Source organism: Myotis myotis, unplaced genomic scaffold (assembly GCF_014108235.1).
Source record: "Myotis myotis isolate mMyoMyo1 unplaced genomic scaffold, mMyoMyo1.p scaffold_m19_p_19, whole genome shotgun sequence".
NCBI classification, from domain to species: domain Eukaryota; kingdom Metazoa; phylum Chordata; class Mammalia; order Chiroptera; family Vespertilionidae; genus Myotis; species Myotis myotis.
Genome location: NW_023416323.1, coordinates 12333331 through 12356164, shown reverse-complemented (window position 1 = coordinate 12356164; position 22834 = coordinate 12333331). Strand labels below are relative to the sequence as shown.

Sequence of the window (22834 nt, the reverse complement as noted above, 5' to 3'; positions counted from 1 at the left end):
TTATTCCAGGTATGCAAGATTGGTTCACAATTTGAAAATCAATCAATGTAATTCATCTCAACAGACTAAAAAAGAAAAATCATATGATATTAATTGATACGAATCAGGCATTTAACAAAATTGAACACCCATTTATGATGACAAGTCTTGGTACAGTAGGAATATAAGGGAACTTCCTCAATCTCATAAAACGCATCTACAAAAAACCTATAACTTATATCATACTTAATAGTGAAAGACCAAATGCTTTCCCTCCAAGGTCAGAAACAAAATAAGGATTTCCATTCTGACTAAATTTATTCAATATAGTACTTGTCGTTTTAGCCGCTGTAATAAGGCAAGGAAAATAAATAAAAAGCATAAAAATTGGAATGGAAAAATTAAATGATCTCTATTTGCAGATGATATACTAGTAAAGTCCCAAAGTAGTAAAAACAACTCCTAGAATAAATGAGTTCAGTAAGGTTGCAAGGTATAAGATCAACACATGAAAATCAGTTGCATTTATATATACTGATAATGAACAAGTGGAAACCAAAATGAAATACCATTTACAATTGCTCTTAAAAAGTTAAATACTGCCCTAACTGGTTTGGCTTAGTGGATAGAGTGTCGGCCTGCGGACTGAAAGGTCCTAGGTTTGATTCCCCTCAAGGGCATGTACCTTGGTTGTGGGTACATCCCAGTAGGAGGTGTGCAGGAGGCAGCTGATCGATGTTTCTCTCTCATCGATGTTTCTAATTCTATTCCTCTCTGTAAAAAATCAATAAAATATTTTTTTTTAAAAGTTAAATACTTAGGTACAAACCTAACAAAACATGTACAGATCTATATGATGAAAATTACAAAATGCTGTTACATGTCCATTATATCACAATTAAACAATATATATGTTCAACTAAACATGAACAAAATTATAAAGTGCTGATGATAGAAACTGAAGACCTAAGAACTTGGAGAAATATACTATGTTCATTGATTGGAAGACTCAACATAGTAAAGATGCTAAGTCTCCCTCAAATCACCTGTAGGTTTCATGCAATTCCTACCAAATTCTCAGTAAGTTTTTTGTAGACATAGACAAGCTTGTTCTAAAATTTATATAGAAATATACAGGCCCTAGTTTGGTCAAAACAATTTTGGGAAAAAAATACAAAGCGGAAGTTCATTACATATGGTAATTAGACAATGTGGTTGCCTGCAGAGGGATAAACAGATAGCAGAACAGAATAGATTACACAAAAATAAATCCACACAAATATGCCCAATTAATATCTGACAGAGGAGCAAAAGCAATTCAATGAAGGAGGGACAACTTTTTAAAAAATATATAGTTTTATTGATTTCAAAGAGGAAGGGAGAGGGAGATATAGATACATCAATGACGAGAGAGAATCATTGACTGGCTGCCTCCTGCATGCTCCCTACTGGGGACCGAGCCCACAACCTGGGCATGTACCCTAACTGGGAATCGAACTCTAACCTCCTGGTTCATAGGTCGGTACTTAACCACTGAGCAATACCGGCCAGGCTGGGGGACAACTTTTCAGTAAATGGTACTGAAACAATTTTATATTCATGGGCAAAAAAACTGAACCTTGATCTAAGCTTCATACCTTATACAAAAATTAATTCAAAATGGACCATGGACTTAAATGTAAAATGTAAACTTATAAAATGTCTAGAAATAAACATAGGAAGGAATGTTCAGAATCAAGGACTAAACAAAGAGTTCTGAGACAGACATTGAAAGCATGATCCATAAAAGGAGAGTTTGATAAACTGGACCTCATAAAAATTAAAATAAAAATGTTTGCCTATAAAACTCAGGACGAAAGGGAAAAAATACAGACTAGGAGAAAAATCACACATCTGGTAAAGGACTTGTACCTAGACTGTATAAAGTACTCTCAAAACTCAACAGTAAAAATACCCCAAACAATCCAATAATAAAATGAGCAAAAACCTACACAGACATTTTACTGACGAGGATATACAGATGCAAATAAGCACGTGAGAAGATGCTCCACATCATCAGCTGTTAGAGAAATGCAAATCAAAATGACATTGGATATTATTGCACACTAACTGCTTACACGGCTAAACAAAAATGCTGGGGAGGATGTGGAGAAACTGGACCACTCGTGCTTTGCTGGTGGGAAACTATACAATGGTCAGCCACTCTGGGAAAGAATTTGGCAGTTCTTGTTACAACTATAAGTGGACTGACTTACCATACAACTGAGCAATTGCACATTTGGGCATTTGTCTCAGAGAAATTGAAATTTATTTTCATGTAGGAACTTACCATATACATAAATGTTCATAAAAGCTATATATTAATATACGCAACCTGGAAACTTCCCAAATATCCTTACGTGGGTAAATAGTTCAACAAACTATGTGCATCCATCCCGTGGAATACTACTCAGCAATAAAAAGGCATGATGTGTTGTTAATACACACAAAAGCTTGGAGAAACCTGTAGGAAATTATGTTTGTTTGTTTTTAAAAAGCCAATTTCAATAGGATAACATTACATGATTCCATTTATATAACATTTTTGAAATGATGTAATTATAGAGATTGAGAATAGGTTAGTGATTGCCAGGAGGGATGAGAGAGGATGGTGAGGAAAGGGGAGGAATGTCCATAAAGGAGTAGTTGGAGGGAGTCTGGAGGGAGTCTGGTGATGATGGCCCGGTTAAGTATCTTGACTGGGGTGATGGTTACACAAAGCTGCATGTGTGATAAATTGCATACAGCCTCTCTCTCTCTCTCTCTCTCTCTCTCTCTCTCTCTCACACACACACACACACACACACACACACACACGTGCATATGTAACTGGTGAAATCTAAATCAACCATGGATTGTACCAATGCCAGCTTCCTTGTGTTGATAGCGTAGGTAGTTATGTAAGATGCCAGCCTTGGGGGAAACTGGGTGAAGCATATACAGTTTCCTGTACATTTCTTTGCAACTTCCTGAATCTATAATTATTTCAAAGTAAACATTTTCTTAAAAGAAAACCGGAGACTTGGAGCCCATGCTGGACAACGTGGGGCTTCTCCCGAGACCCTGGGTGCCTGCTCTGCGCTTTGTCTCCTGCCCGGGAGCGGGCTCTCGCCATTGGATCCTGTGCCCCCACCCCCGCAGCGCTGGGCACCTGTGAGGTGCTCAGTAATGTCTGCTGGCAAAGGGACAGAAAGAACAGGGCATTGGGGCTCCTGGGGTGGCAGTGGGGAGAGACACGGGAAGCCCAGCCCCACCCCTTGCTGTGCACTACATCGGCCTTAGTGCTTTCCCCTTCTCAGTATGAGCAAGGGGTGGCAGAGACCTCACAGGACTCCACTGGCGCAAACAAATGACACCAAACAGGAGTCTGTTTGTGCCTTTGGCATTTTGGGTAAAGGCAAGCAGGTGACAGGAGCACAGAGCTGAGGTGCTGTGGACGCACAGCGTCCCTTACCTGTTTTCCTAGAGGGGGTGTGGAGGAAAGGCTGTCGCTGTTGAAGTGCATGAGAAAGAGGCAAAGCCAAAGATACAGAAATGCCTTGATGGGCAGTGACGGCATCTGGAGAGAAGGCCGGCCGGTGCGGTGGGTCTGTCACCATGCGGACACGAGAGAAACTGGGGCCCTGGCACAAACATGTCTCACGGCTTTGGCGGTGGATGATGTCTCCTGGGAAGGCAGCCTTCTGGCGCAGGCTGTGGGCTGGCAGGGAAGCGGGTTTTGTTTGTTTGTTTGTTTGTTTGTTTTGTTTTGTTTTTGCATTCTCTCCATCCTCTTTCCTCCTCATCATGGCATACACCTCCTTCTCTCTCTTCTCCTAGTTACAAAACAAAAGCTAGAGTGTGTAGCAACAGACGCAAACAGATATTCAGCGGGTGGGGAAAGAGTGTCTGAGTGGACATTCTAATAAATTCTATATGCACTCATTATAAAGATTAGGATAAAAGAATTACGGCAAAAACCTACACCAAACATTGTTCCTAAGAGTAAAATCCCCCCAATTTTTTTAAAATTCAGAAATGAGAAACCAGATACTTATCATCATTGCTCCTATTATCTTATATTGGCAGTTCTAGCCAGCTCAATAAAGAAATAAGAGGATTAGAGTCGTTATAAAAACATACAGAAAAAGCTGGAAACAAGCAGTTAGACCTAATGAGAGAGCTTAGCAACCTTGCTATATACCTAATCAGTATATGAAGTTGACATACCTTACTAGCAACAAACTATTAGAAAAATAATTTTAAAAATTTAAGCAAAAACCAACCAAACAAAAACACCAACCCTCATAAGACACAGACAACAGTATGGTGATTACCAGAGGGAAAGGCGGTGGAGGGAGGTAGAAGAGAGTAAAAGGGGATAAATAGTGATGGAAAAAGACATGACTGGGGGTGGTGAACACACAATACAATATACAGATGATACATTATATAATTGTACACCTGAGACCTATATAATTTTATTAACCAATGTCACCCTAATAAATTCAATTTAAAAAATGCATTGGATGTGCCCATTGTCAGAAAAAGAGAGAGTGAGAGAGAGAGAACTGTGTATTACAGGCTCTAAAGGCCTGGAGGAAGTTTCATAAGCTCTATCTTCCTTCTGACTTGTGTTTCTTATAGAATGTTTTACACACATATGTAGTATTAAAAAAAGTCCCACCAAATCTGATCCTTGCCTATAGATGTCACAATGAATGGCATACAATGTCAAAAGGAGATACTTGACATTTGTGCAGGGTGCCTCCTGAAGACCTCAGAAAGCTCACAACCTTAAAGTTGGCCATCATCCAGCAAAACATTTTTTAAAAGAAAGAAAAAAGAAAAAAATTTAAATCCCATACACAACTACAACAGAAACTTCAAAGGGGTAAATTTGACCAGACATAAGCAAGATATCATGAAGAAAAATTTTACAGAAGGACATACTGAAACAAATAAATGGAGAGATATATGCTATTCATTGATGAAAAGATGATATCATGAAGACATTGAATTTTCCCATACAAACATATAAATACAATGCATTTCCAATTAAAATACCAAAGTAATTTGTGTGTGTGTGAAACTTGAACATTGTTATTAGAAGTCAAATGGAAAAGTAAAAGGTTTCAAGTAGACAAGAAAATTATAAAGAAGTAGGACTTGCTCTACCGGAAATGTAGGCTTGTTATAAAGCTATGGTAATTAAACCAGTGAAATACTAATGCTGGGGAGATAAGAACCAAATGAATACAATAGTATGAATGGGTGAATGCAAATGTAGAAACTTGACATGGCAGGTGACTGTAAAGTGATGGGGAGAAGATAAACTATTCAATAAGTATTGTTGAAACTACTGGGTACACGTATAGAAAAAAAAGTCACTTCCAGCCACCTTTTCACATTATGCATAAAAATAAATTCCAGAAGGAATGAAGTTCTAAATGTAAAAGCTTCTAAAAAGATTATATACGTGAATTTCTTTTTCTGGACAGAATTAGAAAACTGGACAAAATATATTAATAAACTACTTTTTGTCATTGAGCAACAGGCAGTGCAGGACTATGATGTTTGAGAGAATGGAAACAAATGAAGGGGCTCCTATAATCACTTTGGCTTTCTGCTTGACGGCATCTTTTAGTGTGTCACAGGGGAAGAAATTCAAACAATTGAGAAGACAGAGATAGAGTTCAGAGAGGCTAAGGGGACAAGAATTAGCAGGGCATGGTAAAAGAGAAGAAGGAAGTATGCTGAGAAAGATCTCCAGAAATATGCAGAAGTATCCCCTTGAGTCTTTAGTTGCAACTAAGCTGTGCATGTATGGGATGAAATTCTGAGAAACTCTCAAGAAGCAATAAGGGAACAATTCTTAGAGCTCACAAAGAGGTGGGAGATGTTAGAATTCTAGCAGGTAGAGTGGAGAAAAATCATTGAACACTGAGGCCATTCAGCAGATACCCCAGAAAAATCACATGGTAGTACTAGAGCCAAATCAGCTGTAGCATAAAGACTACTCTAATCCTACCTAACAAATCTTAAAAACATGCATCAAATGATCCATAGGTAACTTATGGCTGCCAAAACAAAAATTTCTTTAAAGGAAGACAGCAAAATCCAGTCACTAATGTCTAGCATCCAACAAAAAATTACTACACATGTGAAAATGTAACCTACAACCATGAGAAAAATGAGGCAATACATATACCAGAAATAGCAGAGATGATAGAGTCATCAAAGAAACTTTAAACTTCTACAGCATATTTCTTAAAACTCAAGGATTTAAAGGTAACATAATATTTATGGAAGAGAAGAGTCAAATACAATTTATGGAGATGAAAAATATACCTTTGAAATAAAATTTTAGTTAATATTAGAATAAAAACTGAATGAAATAATTATCAGGAAACATGAAGACACAGGATTTGAAAATATAGAATAGAAGCACATTGAAACAGAAAGAAAAAGACTCCAATAAATGAACAATCTCTGTGACTTGTAGAACAACATCAAGCAGTCTAACACACCTGTAAAAGGAGACAAGGAAGTGGAGGGGAAATATTTTCGTAGGAAATAATGATCCAAAACGTTCCAGATTTTATTGGAATAATGTCCATCCATAGATGGAAGATCTCAAAATCCCTAAACAGGATAAGCACAAAGAAATCATATTAAATGGCTGAAAACAGATATACTCTTTAAAAGGACATCATATGCAGGATTACAAAGATAATAATTCATTCTGACTTCTTGTCAGAAACAATGCAACCAAGAGGAAAATGGAACAATGACTTTAAGTGCTGAAAGAAAAAAAAGAGAGTCAACTTGTAATTCTATCTCCAGCAAAGATAATCTTCAAAAATGTTTGTCTGAAAATGTCTTTATTTTACTTAAATGTTGAAAGTTACCTTTGCTGGATACAGAATTACAGGTTGACGGTTTTGTTTTTTCTTTCAGCATTTCAGAGAATGTGTCACTAGCAGACCTTTATCTATGAAATGATAAAGGAAGTTCTTCAAGATGAAGGAATATGACACCACATGGAAACTTAGATGAACACAAAGGAGGGAAGAAAAGTGGACATGATAAATATGTTGATAAATGTAAGTAAGCCCTTCCTTTCCTTTTCAAAAAATTCTTTTAACATATATTAGACTAAAGGCCCGGAGCCTGCCATGGGGAACAGGCCTAAGCCATCAGTTAAACATCCTTAGCGCTGCCACAGAGGCGGGAGAGGCTCCCACCACTGCTACTGCTCTTGCCAGCTGTGAGCCCAGCTTCTGGCTGAGTGGTGCCCCCCTGAGGGAGCACACTGACCACCAGGGGGCAGCTCCTGCATTGAGCATCTGCTCCCTGGTGGTAGGTGAGCATCATAGTGATTGGTCGTTCCACTCTTTGGTTGATTTGCATATTAGTCTTTTATTATACAGGATTATTTAAAGAAAAGTAGTAAAGATACATTTGAGGTTTATAGCATATATAGAAATAAACTATATGATAACAATTTTTCAAAGAACATGAGGAGATAAAAGGAAGTATACTGTTGTACAGTTACTACATTGCACAGAAAGTGGTATAATATTACTTGGAGGCAGACTGTGATAAGTTAAAGATGCACAAAGTAAACACTCAAGCAAGACTAAAAATGAAATGAAGAAGTATTCAGCCAACATAGAGGTGGAATAATAAAAAATAATTAGTTTAAAAGAGGGCAGGAATGAGGAACAAAAGAACAATGAAGATGGAACAAAAAGAAAAAAACTCAGCAAGATGCTAGATTTAAACCCTAATGTATTAATAATTACTTTAAATGTAAATTGGTGTCAACACTCAGAGTCAGAGATTGTCAGTCTGGATTAAAAAGCAAGATAAAATTGCATACTATTTAAGAAAATTTTCAATATAAAAATAGGGGTTGGTTAAAAGTAAAAAGAAAAAAATAGATACTATACAAATACTTATAAGAAACCTGAAGTAGCTCATATCATACAACATAGACATCAGGACAGAGTATTATTGGAGATGAATAAGAACATTACATAATGATGAAAGGATCAATTCATCAAGAAGACATAAAAACCTAAAATTGTATGTACTTAATAACAGAGCCTTAAAATACATAAAGCATAAACTGACATAACTAAAAGGAATAATGAATAAAATCACAATCATAGTTGGAAATTTTCACACTTCTCTTTCACTGATAAAATAAGTAGACAGGCCCTAGCTGGCTTGGCTCAGTGGATAAAGCATCAGCTTGCAGACTGAAGGGTCCCAGGTTCGATTCCTGCCAAGGGCACATGCCTGGGTTGCGGGCTCGATTCCCAGTAGAGGGCATGCAGAAGGCAGCCAATCAATGATTTTCTCTCATCGTTGATATTTCTCCTTCTCCCTTCCTCTCTGAAATCAATAAAAAAATATATTTATAAAAAAAAAATAAAATCAGTAGACAGAATATAGTGGGAATATAAAGACTTGAAAAAATACTATCAACCAACTTGATATAACTGACATTTATAGAACATTACACTTAACAATGGTAAAATGTACATTCTTTTCAAATGCCCATGGATCATTCACTAAAATAGACCATTTGCTATTTGTTACATAACACAAGTCTTAACACATTCAAAAAGATGGAAATCATAGAATACATTTTCCTATTACAAAATGTTAAACAAAAAATTAAGAATAGTGCTACGATATGACCCAGCAATCCTTCTTGTGGGTATCTACCTGAATTTTTTGAAAGTATCTATGTGTAAAGATATATGTACCCCCGTGTTCATTGCAGCATTATTCACAGTGGCCAAGACATGGGAACAACTGAAGTGTTTTTCAATAGATGATTGGATAAAAGCTATGAGGTACATATATACAATGAAATACTGCTCAGCCATCAGAAAAGATGAAATACTGCCGTTTGCGACATGGACGGATCTTGAGAGTATCATGCTAGGCAAAATAAGTCAGATGGAAAAGTCAAGATCATATGACCTCACTCATACCTGAGATATAAAACTGAAAGCAACAAACAAGACAAACAAACAAACAAAAATTCATGACACAAACAACAGTATAGTGGTTACCAGAGGGGAAGGGGGATGGGAGGAGGTAGTAAAGGGTAAAGAGGGTCAAATATATGGTGACAGAAAGATACTTGACTTTGGGTGGTGAACACACAATGCAAGATACAGACGATGAATTATACACTCAAAACTACATAATTTTATTAATGATGTTACCCCAATAAACTTATAAACATTTATGAAATAAATAAATAAAATACAATAATTAATAACAATAAGATATCTATTAAATACCCACTTTTGGAAATTAAATAATATGGTTTTAAATAATTCATGAATTAAGAAGGTCACAGAAAATTTAAAAATATCTTGACCTGAATAGTAATGGAAATGAACACACTAAATTATTGGTACACAGCTAATGTGGAATTGAGTGCATCTAAACAGTGCTTAAAGGAAAACGTAGAGCTTTCAATGCATATATTTAGAAAAGAAGAAAAGTCTAAAGTCAATGATGTAAGATCCCACCTTAAAAAGCTAGAAAAAGAAGAGCAAATTAAACAAAGTAGAAGGAAGAAAATAATATAAATTATTGTAAAGCAATGAAATTGAAAATAGACAAATAATTGAGAAAACCAATGAAATAAAGACATGATTCTTGCCCTAGCCAGTTTTGCTTAGTGGTTAGAGTGTCAGCCCATGGACTGAAGGGTCTCGAGTTCAATTCTGGTCAAGGGCATGTACCGTGGTTGCAGGCTCAGTCCTTGGCTCTGGGTCAGGGCCTGTGCGGGAGGCAGCCAATCGATGTGTCTCTCTCACATCCATGTTCACTCTGTCTCTCCCCCTCCCTTCCACTCTCTCTCTCTAAAAAAAAAAAAAAAAAAAATCAATGGAGAAATGTCCTTGGGTGAAGATTAAACAAACAAAAAATTTCGATTAATTGGACTTTATCAAAATGAAAAAAACTGCTCTGAGAGACACTTTAAAAAATTAAAATTTCAGATATGAACTGAGAAAATATTCTTGAGACACATATCTTTCAAGGGACTTGTATAATATCTTACAAAGAACTCAGTAATATAGGCAAAAAGTTTGAACAGACATTATTAGTCATTAGGGAAATGTAAGTTAAAACAATACCAGTAATCACCCATAAAAATAGGCTAAAAAAAAAAACCCCAAAAACCTGACAATACCAAGTTTTGGAGGAGCAACTAGAACTCTTCCAGATTTTAGAAGTGTAAATGGTTCAACTACTTCGCAAATAGTTCATCAAGTGTTATAATGTTAGATACACATTCACCATGTGACCCAGAGATTCTGCACCTAGATATTTGCCCAAGAGAAAGGAAAATGTATATCCACAACCAAGATTTGTACACAGATGTTCATAGCCCCAAACTGGAAATAACTCAAATGTCTAACAACAGGTAAATGGAAAAACAAATTGTGGCAAATCCATACAATGGAGTACTATCCAGCTATAAAAAAGATTGATCTCCTGTGCGTGTGATAGCATGGTTGAATCTCAAAGGCATTATGCAGAGCAAGAGAAGCCAGGAGAGTATATTTTTATACTCCATTTATATGAACTTTTAAAAAGGCAAAAAGCAGACTTGTCATTGGTGGAGCCAGGGTACAAACTCAGATTGTCTTGGGTGGGCTGAGGGAAAATTCTTGCCGAGTAGAAATGGAAATGTCCTTTATTTATTTTTATTTTTTTTTTTGGGGGGGGGGGCATGGTTACATGGTTATAACCATGCATCAGACTTTCCACTTAAAATGGGTGCATTTTATTATGTGTGAATTATGCCTCAATCAACTTGAATTAAGAGGAGAAAATATTTTTATGTTATTGGGATAGAGACTGATTTTTTGAATAAGATAGAAAAATTATAAATCACAAAGAAGGAGCATTGTTCTGCATTAAAATTCGAAACTTCTGCATATCAAAAGACACTACCATCAATGTTAATAAAACAGTCCAGAGACTGGGAGAAGATATTTATAGCCCATACAACAACAAAACAGTTCAGTATCTGGAATATTTCACAAACTGTTATAAATCAGTAAGAAAAATAAATACAACTAATCTAATAGAAAACTGGGCAGGATATCATCAGGCAAATAAATCATAAGTGAGAAAAACTAAATAGTCCACAAACCTGTGAAAAGATATCCAAGCTCACTAATAAACAAACAGGGTAATATAAATAAGAATGGCAAGTTGTGATCAGCTGATAATACCAACTGGCAGCAAGCATGCAGGGAAATGGGGACATTTTTGTTGAACAATTTGGAGACGAATTTGCAAGAGCTGGGAAAGTTGACCATGGACTTCCCTATCACCTGACAGTCTCTCATTCAGCTATAGACCCCGAGTCCTCAGGGCCAGATTCACAAGCAGACATTAACATGTGTTCAGCACAGCATCGTTTACAGCCCCAAATTTCCACTATTTGAGCAATGAATAAATAAAATGCAAAATAGCCATATAATGTAATATACTCAGTAACTGAAATAACCTAAATCTTTATCAACATGACCATAAGAGATAAATATACGTATATATTTATTTATATTAAATTTATATTAATTTAAATTATATGTGAGAGAGAGCGCTACACAAAGAGATATACTGTCCTAAATGGGAGGTGCTTAGCAGGACCTGAGAAGGGGTGCCCGCTTTGTGGAGTAGAAGTGTTGGGGTGCACTGCTGAAACTGCCTGTGGATAAGGCGTCTCAGAGACCCTAATACTTCCCAACAGAGACCAAGTCGAGCTCTCTGTCAGCCACGCAGATCCTTTGAATGTGTGGGACGCTGCTGCCCGCCCGCCTCACCCGTGGCAATAAGATAGGAACAAGCACTGGGAAACGTTGTGATCCCGCACAACCTGAGCTGCAGAATGCGAGATGAGGGAGCCCGCAGGGCCTCCCGCACTACCCACATCACAGCCTCGCCTGCGTTTTTCTTCTCCCCTACCATTCCACTTACTTGGGCTCCGCAGACTTGCTTTGAGGTTTGGCACTTTCACATTTTTAATATAAACCCAGATTCTTAAAGACATCGGCATCAAACCCTTTATAAAAATAATAAGTAAGTAAATAAATAACAGAAAACCAGAAAAATCTACTTCCTAATTTTCAACCTGCCCTTTGTCTCCATAAAGGACATGCACATAAGAGTAGCCTGTAGGTTGTAACCTTTTTTCTAAAAGAGCAAAGAGCAATCTGCTTTCTCCTCCCATGCACCCTAACCTGCAACTCGCACAGCAGCACTGGGTGGAGGCCTGCTGGGCCTTGCACCCCTGAACCCAGCCCCGCTGGAGACTGGGTGTAAAAAGGTGGGAGGTGGACACGGCTGAGGTTTGTCTGTAACCACGACCCTGCCCGAATCTGTCCTTGTCTGTCTTCTGTGGGGAATTTAAAAAGCATCAGCATCGCAGCTGGACAGGATCAGCAAAGTGAATAAAGGCCCTTTTTGTACCGGTCAGAACCACTTCCCTGCCAAATGTGTTCCTTTTGCCCTGGCAGATACCCTCTCCGCCTGGCTCTGTGCCCTCAAGGCTGGCTGTGTGGATGCATTAATGGGCTCCTTTGCCTCTGGCTTCCAGTTGGGTCCAGCCCCTGGGATTCTCCCACTCAAGACCGGAATGGGAGAGAAGAAGGAAAGAGGGCTGTCTGATGAGGAAGGATTTCTGAGGCGTTTTGGTGAGGAAGTGGGCACTGGGAGAATGGAGAAGGCCATGGGGAAGGAGGGAGAAGGCCACGGGGATGGAGGGAGTCCACCAACGTTCTTCACGTACAAGTCCACGTACAAGTTCTCTGTGTCTACAAACAGAGTGGTTGGAAACACATGGTACACTTATGCTGGGCTCTTGAGTCACCTGGTGACTAATCAGTCCCTGGCAGGGTGTCTACTGATAGGCAGCTGCGGCCTGTTTCCCAGGGATCCTTGGGAGCAGCGCCGTCCGGCCGTCCGAGGACCTGTGAGCAGGCCCAGGAGTGAAGGATGCAGGCTGCCCCTATGGGAGAGTTTGGCCAACATTTTCCCCCTGAGAACCAACAACACAAACCAATTTACCCGTAAGTGTTACCTAAACACCTGCCATCTTTGCCCCTGCTGCTGCCCTGAGGGCTCCCAACCTGCAGCCAGCATGAAACAGCAGTTAGAGGTACAGAGAGAGCCCACAGAGGATGATGCCTTCCATGGGAGGTGGTCGGTGTGGAGGTGACAGGAATGGGCCTGGAGTCTGGAGAGGTGGCGGGTAGTGATAATAGTGATACTGCCCAACAGACGTTACCTGCGTCCCAGGCCTGTGCTGAGGGCTTCACCTGAGTTATCTCAGTCAGTCCTCCCCTTGCAGGACAGGAAACTGAAGGTGAAAACAGGTAAGTGACCTGCCTATGATGACAGAGGGCGCAGCGTGGGTTGAGGGATGGGACAACACAGAGCACGTCAGGGGAGGGGCAGAGGCCAGTGAGGGTGGAGTGGAGACCTGGTGAGGGGTATGGAGTGGCAGGGGGCTCCCTGTGGTGAGGGCTTCCAGGGCCAGGCTGAGGGGCCAGGGCTGGAGGGGGCGGTAGGGGGGTGGGAGAAGCCAGGAGGGCAGCCCTGAGGTGCTTCCGGGAGAAGTGCCCTCCCCCTTCCCGCCACCCCATCAGCTCTTTTTCATTCACATAAAGCTGGGTTTGTTTCCATTTATCTGCTTGACTTTTCAGCCAGATGCTGTTAGAAAAACATATTGCTCTAATTTAATCCACATGTGCATCCCCAAGACAGAGTCTAAAAGGAAACTTCAGGTCCTGAGACCCAGGCCCAAAGCCTCAGCCCTGTGGCCGTGGCAAGGAAGGGCTCTGGCCTCAGGGCTGACCCTGATCCAAGTTTTAGGCCCTTCCTGAAGAGAGTCCGTACCCCACTGTGTCGTGGGCAGGCAGGAGGGGGTGTCGTCGGAAAGGAGACTCGAAACCTGGCTTCCAATGCCGGCTCCCTGCAACTGCTGGCAGCGGAAGGGACACAAAAAGGCCAGTGGGTACCGGATGGGGTCAGTGCTGAGGGCTCGGACTCCTCGACACTCCTCCTACTACCTTGCCCAGGATCAAAGTCTCAAAACTCTGAGGCAAGCACGAGTGGCATGAGGCAGTGGGGAAGGTGCTGTGCGGGGTCGAAGCCACAGATAACCCAGGGCTAGAGCTCTTCACTGAGCACAAGACCCCATGAGATCTGGTCCAGCCGCATGGCTGCGCAGCAGGCGTGGTTTAAGAAACTTGTCTCACAGCCCCGCCTTGCTGGCAAAAGCGAGCAGGGAACAGAGCCAGCGTGCTTGTTTCAACACCCTCTTCCAATTCTCTTCCTGTCACATAACTTACTGTGAATATACTTCTATTGGTTGGAGTAACTGATTGCCAAAGATTAGAAAACCCATTTCACGTATGTGTTTATTCACTATAGGGACTGGAGACATAGCACCAAAAGACAGAGCCGAAATGCCTAATTCTGATTCAAGACTAGGACCCTTTTGTTGGCTTATGAGTCAAGATCTTGGTGAATTAATCCATGCAGAAATGATGGTCCACCTTCCACACGCTCACCACCTCCAGAGCGTCTTTCTCTGCTCCAGAACTCACTGCCTGTTTGGTCTGGCCTTGGTTTCTGAGCAAAGACACATTTAAATACCTGCACATGAGGAAACTGGTGTCTGAGGCAGCCCTGGAGCATTCACACAATCACACAAGCAGCTTCTTCTGGGACTCTCGGGGACCCCTCTCACCCTTACAGAGCCCTCAGCTGGGAAAGGCCAGGATTACCCTCAGAGCCCATGTGGGTGGTGTCGCAAAGGAGGCTGCTGGAAGGAAGGGATCTGGGCAGATCATAATCTCATGTTTGAATTGTACTAAAATGTATTTCTATCAGAAACAGCAAAGGAAATTAGGATAGTGCCTGAGAGGTCAGCCCATTCACTGCCCACAGTCGGAGAACAGTCCCTGTTCATGTCTATGACTGGGCGGCCTTCTCAGCATCCTTTCTGCCAGAGGCAGAGCAGGGCTCCCTGGGGCTCATATGGAAAGCTTTGGAAGCTGCCAGGCCCCCTCAATCTGGATAGGGGTTCAGCTGTGCCGCCAGCATGCAGCTACCAGGAGCTTCCTCCTGAGGCACGGCAGCACCCCCTTAGTGCCATTTCCATATGGGCAATGTTGGGAGGCCATTCTGGGTTTTGCGAGGACAGGTGTCCAGGCCAGACTGGCTGTTCTGGTTCTTTGGGGACGGTTCAGCCCAGCTCTTGGCCAATCCTTTGATGAACCCCAGGCAAAGAAGCTCCCAGGCAATCACAGCGGAGGCACTTAGCAAGAACCCAGAGCCGAGAGCAGGCAGGGGACACAGACGTCCAGAACGCTAGATTTGCACACGTAACCCTGAGCCAACACATGGATCCCACAGTGAAGGCCTAGGACTCCGCAGCTTTGAGCTCACCTCACAGGAGGTAGAGGTAGGAGGTCCCAGATGCAACCCCAGGTCCAGCACCAGAAACCAGCCACTACACACCAGCTCCAGGAAGGGAACCCAGCCCACACGAACCTCAGGCAGCAGGACGTCCACATCACTTTCCTTCCTTAGTTGGGGCTGGGCCTAAATTTTGGTTTAGCAGATTGGTCTTTCCAAGTCCCAGTGATGAAATTGCCTTTCACCAGTAACGGAGTTGATAACAGCCACACAAATGTACGCCAGGTCCCTGGCTCACAGGCACCGAGGCCGCCCGTGTTCCTCTGATGGAAACTTTTTTATGGTTTGACAAGAATTTAATGTGATTCTTTTTTCCATGAAGAGCTGGGCCTCTAGACACAACGCTATTCAGTTACGCTGTAATCTTGGGGCTCAATCAAAACATATTCCAACAACCTAGTCTAGTGCTACAAATGAATGTTTATTTTAAGACAATTTGCTATGGCTTTTATTTTTTTTAAAGGAGAGAGAAGAGAATTTCTTGGAGGGAGATTTCCCCCTGCCCCTAAGCAGTTCTCTTCACTCCAAAGGCTGTGTCATTTGCTCAGGTTGTAATTAGCCACAGAGCTGTTTGGGAGAAAGGAACAGTGAAAGGGCATTCGACAAAGAGTTAACAGATGTCATTTTGGAGGTGGCTGGCCCGCTGCTCTGTTGTTTGTTGAGGGGAAGCTGATTTTGCTGCTGTTGTGAGCCGAGAGTAGTAATAATTATATGCGAGCTGCATTAGGCATAACAGATTGGATTATAACATTCTGTTCAGAATCAGCTCAGGCCATTTCTCTCGAGTTACAATGGAGACGGCCCTAGATCCCAGTTTTGAAAGTCATCTTCAAGGATTCCTAAAACTCTCCAATGGAGAAATAGGTCGTGTTCTGCCCCAGCTAATCCTGCCGCGTCCGGGGATCGCAGAGTCTGCTCCAGACCGAGCCGGGCACCCCTCAGCCAGCCAGCCTCACCGCGCCACAGAGCTGCCTTTTTCCATTTGAAAAATGAAAGAATTAAATTCAAAACAAACAACTTCAATTTAACACCAAACTACAGGATAACCAATCTTAAAAATGTCACAGCGTAATGGATCTTAATACCCACAGAAAACACAAAAACAGCACCATTGTTCCCCAGCAATGCAGAGCAACCTCACAGAATTTCAGTGAAGGAGAAAGAAGGGAAAAACACCTTATTACTTCCAACCCCTGCGAGCCATTTTGGTCTCCAAAGGTTTTAGGCTGCCCGAGGCCGTGTGTCTGCAGTGTTTCGGGAAATGACTTGCCTTTGCACGAACGCTGCTCTGTTCTGCAGCGAGGCTGCCTGCCCCGGAGCAGTGCCGCTCCATTTCTGGTTAACTCTTCCTTCCCGGGCTTGCCGCTCGCAGGAGCAGTATGGCCAGGCTGGCGGGGCAAGGCCCAGGGATGCCAAGGCCCTCAACCCAGCCTCCTGCAGGGGCACCAGGACCCACCCAGCGAGGAGCAGCTTCTGGCCTTATCAGGAAGGCCAGCTGCCCACAGCTCTTTGGAGAATCTGTTCTCAAACCGACTATTATGAAACACACAACACACTGAAGCCAGAGGACAGCAGTGGGGCCCTGTGGACCAAGACTGGCCAATCCAGCCTCATAGGGTACCCCCTGGAGACAGCTTAAGTCTCTGCCACAGGCCCAAGCAGGGACAATCTCCTGGTTATCACGGTTGGAGCAGGGCCCAGCCTGCTACCTGGGCAGGACCTGGGCCTGAGGACACTTGGTCCCATCCACCCATTCCAGCCCCACCCCCAGGCAGAGACAGACACGGACTAACAGCACCTCTGCACAGGGACAGAAACACATCTGGGCTGCACGTCTGAGCGAGGAGACCACAGAAAACCTCTTAGCACTGAAGAGGTTAATACAATTCCTAAGTGTTCGGCAATCAGTGCAATTTAGTGCCATTTCGATTATTACACAATAAACGGACCATGTTGTCTGGAAGCAAATTTTTATGAGTATAGCTGAAGGGGCTGCAACTTATTTAGCTGCTGAAGCTCAAAAGGGAAGAGCATTTCCAAATGCTAACACCACGGATCGTAAGTGCAGGTAGCAGAGAAAGGTTATTCTTAGGTCACTGCTCCTGCCACTCAACACCATGACCTTTCAAATGACTCTGTCATTAAAAGGAAATAAAGTTCACCAAAGTGTTCTTTAAACAGAATCATTTTAATAACAATGGTGTTGAGTTTCAGAGGGAAAGATTTGGGAATTTTGAGAAACACGTTATGTAAAGAACATCTTGTTAACATGGGCTGGGAATATGTAGACTGTTTTGCCTACCTCAAATACACATTAAACACATGCACACATGTGCACACACATGCACACGCACAACAAAACCAGGCAGTTCCTAGACACACAGGCCACTGCTGTACTTTACAGGTACTTGGGTGCAATGATCACAAACCACGGCAAATTTCTAATATAACAAGAGACTCATACATTTAAACTGGAAAATGGGAATGTAGGGAGAACTGCAACTCGGAGCCTGTGCAAAATTTCACTGCACACTCATCTCCAAGAGACACTTTTCCCTCCAGGCACCCCAGGTTCAGATCTGGGGAGGAGCAGAGGTTCACCCCAGACCCAGCAATGGAGGAAGGAAGTCATCCCAGATGTACTTCAGGGTTCGAGGTTAAAATGTGCACATGTGCGCATAGACTTTGCATATTTAAGGCTTGCAAAGGGCTCTCACATTCATGAGGTGTCTGGAGCAACCAAGCTGCCCTCTGAATGAGGCAAGGAAGGTGTTATTTGTATCCCCATTTTACAGATGATATAATTGAGGCCCCACCTATGAAGGAACAACTGTTTTGGCCCACACCAACAGCTGCTATATTTCAAGGACCTCTCTCAGAGGAGATGAAACCCCAGGAGAAAGAAGGTCTAGATGCCCTCCTTTGGGAGATTTGAACACTTGTAGCTAACCCTGATGCCTGATCCACAGTCCCAAAGGACCTCTCATCACACAAGGTCCCTGGGACCCAAGGAGCTTAATGTGGGCAGCATGGGGGACAGGGCAAAGCTGCAAAGGTCCACCCTGAGCCTCAGCCAGGGCTTGAGGAGTGCGCATGCTGCTGAGGGAGATGGGTGGAGGCTGTGGGAGCATAGCCTCTGCCCCGTGGCAGGGAGGTAGAGCACCTCATGTCCAGGAGGCCTGACTGGATCCTAGAGCTGCCTTGGCCCCACCAATAGCAGGGGGTGCAGAGAGGTTCCAGCTGGTAAGAGCAGGTAAGCATTTCCACAACACCTCCCGCAGATCAGCATCCTGACTCCGGAAATCCTACCATTAGAAAAGCAGAGGCTCTCAAACACAGGAGCGCCTGCGGAAAAGACACATTTCTGATTACGTAGGTCTGGAGCGGGGCCCAGGGGCCCCGTATGAACAGGCTTCTCAGGTGAATCTCATAGCAGATGGTCAGAGACGCACACCTGAGAACCCCTGATTTGGGGTCACATTTCTTTGTGTGCAGCAACCTTCCTAGGTCTTTCAAAAACACCAGGCTCCTTGGAGGGACAGCATATTCAGTTCCTAACATGAGTTTATGAGATACTCCCAACAACCCTCCAGTCTGTCTGTCCATCTGTCCGTCCATCCGTCCATCCATCCCTCTATCCATGCACCATCCTTCTCTTCAACAGATCCTTCCGGACACCTATTCTGTGTCAGGCTACCTTCTAGGTGCTGGAGTGATAAAAGAGGCCCCAGCATGCACAGGAAGGAACAGGCCTTGAAAGGGGCTGGTGGATCAGAGACAGGACACCACTACGGGAGACCCAGAGGTGGGTGAGTCACCATGGTTGTACACGTGGTTGGCCCTGGGCTCAGGGTCCCACAAGCAGGCCCTGCACTGCTTAGACCACGATGAGAGATGGCTCACAGCATGGTTCGGGCCCCTAGGGCATTAATAATCTTCTCAGGAAGTAAAGTCCTTGCCCTCTCAGGTAGGAAAATGCATTTCATGATCATTGTATGGTGAGAGAGAGCAGGAGGTTGACATAAAAGAAAAACGAGAATAAGAGGAGAATGGCTACGGGAACCACAAAGAGACTGCAGAAAATTCTGCATCTGAGGCCCCTTTACAGACCAGGCAAGACCTATTAGGAGCCCAGAAGCCACCAGGCTTGTCCCCATGCTCCAACTCTATTTTGAATTCTCTTTGAAACATTGTGTGTAATTGGCCATTCAAAACAACCGCAGTACTTATAAAGCCATCACCCATGTGGTCCAGTCTCAGGGCAGTGTCTCAGACAAAGAAACACAATCAAGTAACTGAAGTGTAATTTCAAAGTAAGCCAAGTTCAATCCTGACATTTCTCCGACAGTCTGAAGAAGGTACATAGATCACAGCACTGAAATCCATCCCTTCTCTCCCGCTTCTCCCCTGGCGTACTGCAGTTGCCCCATCTTTTCCACACTCCTTCTCTCTATATATATGTTTAAAAAATATTTTTACTGATTTCAAAGAGGAAGGGAGAGGGACAGAGAGATAGAAACATCAATGATGAGAGAGAATCATTGATCAGCTGCCTCCTGCACGCCCCCTACTGGGGATCGAACTTGAAACCCAGGCATGTGCCCTTGACAGGAATCAAATCCGGGACCTTTCAGTCCATAGGTTGAGGCTCTGTCCCCTGAGCTAAACCAGCTAGGTCTCTCTCTCTCTCTCTTTAAAATTTTATTTTATTGTTGACATTATTACAGATGGCCCCCATATGCCCCGTATGTCCCCATCCACCCAGACCCTGCCCTCCCCTCCCTCTGGCTGTAACCACATTGTTGTCTGTGTCCATGGACTATGTATGTATGTTCTTTGGCTATTCTCCTCACCTTCTTTCATCCCATCTGCCCCCACAACACACACACTTCCCCTCTGACATCTGTCAGTCTATACCATGTATCCATGACTCTGGTTCTACTTTGTTCGTCAATTTATTTTGTTCCTTAGATTCCATATATTACTGAGATCATATGGTATTTGTCTTTTTCTTACTGACTTATTTCACTTAGTAGTATAATCTCTAGGTCCATCCATGCTATCACAAAAGGTAAGAGTTCCTTCCTTTTCATGCCCATGTACTATACCACTGTGTAAATATACCACAGCTTTTTTATCCACTCAGCACTTGGGCTGCTTCCATATCTTAGCTATTGTAAATAATGCCGCTATGAACATAGGGGTACATATGTTCCTTCTGATTGGTGTTTTGGGATTCTTAGGATATATTCCCAGAAGCGGTATTGCTGGGTCAAAAGGCAGTTCCATCTTTAATGTTTTGAGGAAACTCCATACTGTTTACACCAGTCTGCATTCCCATCAACAGTGCACCAAGGTTCTCTTTTCTCCACAGCCTCGCCAGCACTTGTTGTTTATGTTTTTATGATAGCCATTCTGGCAGGTGTAAGGTGATATCTCATTGTGGTTTTAATTTGCATCTCTCTGATAATTAATGACATTGAGCATTTTTTCATATGTCTATTGGCCATTTGTATGTCCACTTTGGAGAAGTGTCTATTCAGGTCCTTTGCCCATTTTTATTTTTTAAAATGTTGTTATTGATTTCAGAGAGTGGGAGAAAGAGAGAGAAGAAACATCAGTGATGAGAGAGAATCATTGATCGGCTGCCTCCTGCATGCCCCCTATTTGGGATCGAACCTGCAACCTGGTCCGGGAATCCAACCGTGACCTCCTGGTTCATGGGTCAACTCTCAACCATTGAGTCACACTGGCCGGGCCTTTGCTTATTGCTTAATTGCATTATTTGTCTTCCTGGTGTTGAGTTGTGTAAGTTCTTTATATATTTTGGATACTAACCCCTTATCAGATTTATCATTGGCAAATATATTCTCCCATACAGTGGGTTCACTTTTTATTTTGTTGGTGGTTTCTTTTGCAGAAGCTTTTTAGTTTGATGTAGTCCCACTTGTTTATTTTTCCTTTGTTCCCTTGACTGAGGAGATATATTGACAAAAATATTGCTATGAGAGATGTCTGAGATTACTGCTTATGTCCTCTTCTAGGATTTTTATGGTTTCACGACTTAACTCTCTTGACCCTGCCCTTCTCTCCTTCTCCCTTTCTTTCTGCTATACAAATCCCCAGAGGACTGGCCTGGCTGGCCAGAGAGAGAAGTTGCTGGATGATCCTGGGTCCCTTAGGCTCCTTTATCTGAAGAGGGGATTATACCATGACTTCTTTGGATTTGTGGCAAGAATCAAATGAAGCAATAAAGATAAAGCATTTAATAAAGGAATTGGTACATATTGAACAATTAATAAACAACTTTTCTCATACTAAAACCTAAATGTAAGGAAAAATCACTAAGATTTGTTTCATAAAAATGTATTTCACATAAAATGATTCCATATATTATAAAAATAAATGTATAAATTTGGAGGAGTGTTTTCATAGTTTATGGCAAGGAGAATTGGAGAGTAATGTTACTATTTTGTAACATTTGCCCCCAAATAATTCCCATATTGGTATTCTAATGAAAATGGGTTCCCAAAATTCTACATTTTTATCATGTGTCTTTGCTAGCATTTATGCTACACTCTGAACTAACAAATATCAAACGCTAAAAAATTACATATGCATAAAAGTGGGGAAAGGCATATGCATCTTATGTAAATCTCAGTGGAACATACTCAAACCTCTAGCCCTACTAGATACTCCCAGCTCAAACCACACAATGATTTTGGAATAGGGGAGAATTCATGACTATGAGACAATAAGGAGGCTGTTTGGGCATGTGATTTAAAAAAATCTTTAAATCAGGCTGTCCTTATCATTGGATGCCTACTAATGAATATCATTCTCAATAAAGAACCTTCTGGCTCACCCATGTTCTTTCTGTTTGTTAAAATAGCATTCATCTTTTTCTGTAACACAAAGCTAATGCAAACCCACAACAAAATAAAAAGGAAAGAATGTCAAAAGAATGAACTTTTATTTCTGCACTTTTTATTATTAGATGCTATTCCTAACTTGTTAAAATTGATCAAATAGAAAGCTGTGAAAAGAGAAAAAATTAAGCCAACTAGAAAAGTGTGACTTGGATTTAATATTTTATAATTGCCAAGGGACATACTGAGATCAATGAATTTTTGCCTGAGATGAACGTCAGAAAGAGATGTACTTCAGTCTTTTAGGGAACATTGGTCTATTTAATTCTTGTGTCTGATGCATGTGAAATAGGCCTGCCTTGGCCTTCGTTCTTTGCCAGGGGCATTGCCCACAGCAAACATTACCACTTTTAATAGGCCGCTGTCTGAGGAGT

General features: G+C 42.1%; 2 long non-coding RNA genes across 3 annotated transcripts; one reads left to right on the top strand and one right to left on the bottom strand.

Moving 5' to 3' along the window:
- The first annotated feature begins 12974 nt into the window (after positions 1 to 12974).
- On the top strand, positions 12975 to 22395 carry LOC118674417. Of its 2 annotated transcripts, XR_004973635.1 has the most exons (4): positions 12975 to 13115; positions 13327 to 13421; positions 19196 to 19336; positions 21658 to 22395. It is a non-coding gene; the product is annotated as an uncharacterized LOC118674417 (long non-coding RNA). The 2 variants fall into 2 exon arrangements; XR_004973634.1 differs by lacking the exon at positions 13327 to 13421.
- On the bottom strand, positions 15934 to 17012 carry LOC118674418. The gene is made up of 2 exons (XR_004973636.1): positions 16708 to 17012; positions 15934 to 16503 (listed from the first exon to the last, which is right to left on the bottom strand). It is a non-coding gene; the product is annotated as an uncharacterized LOC118674418 (long non-coding RNA).
- Positions 22396 to 22834: the final 439 nt, after the last annotated feature.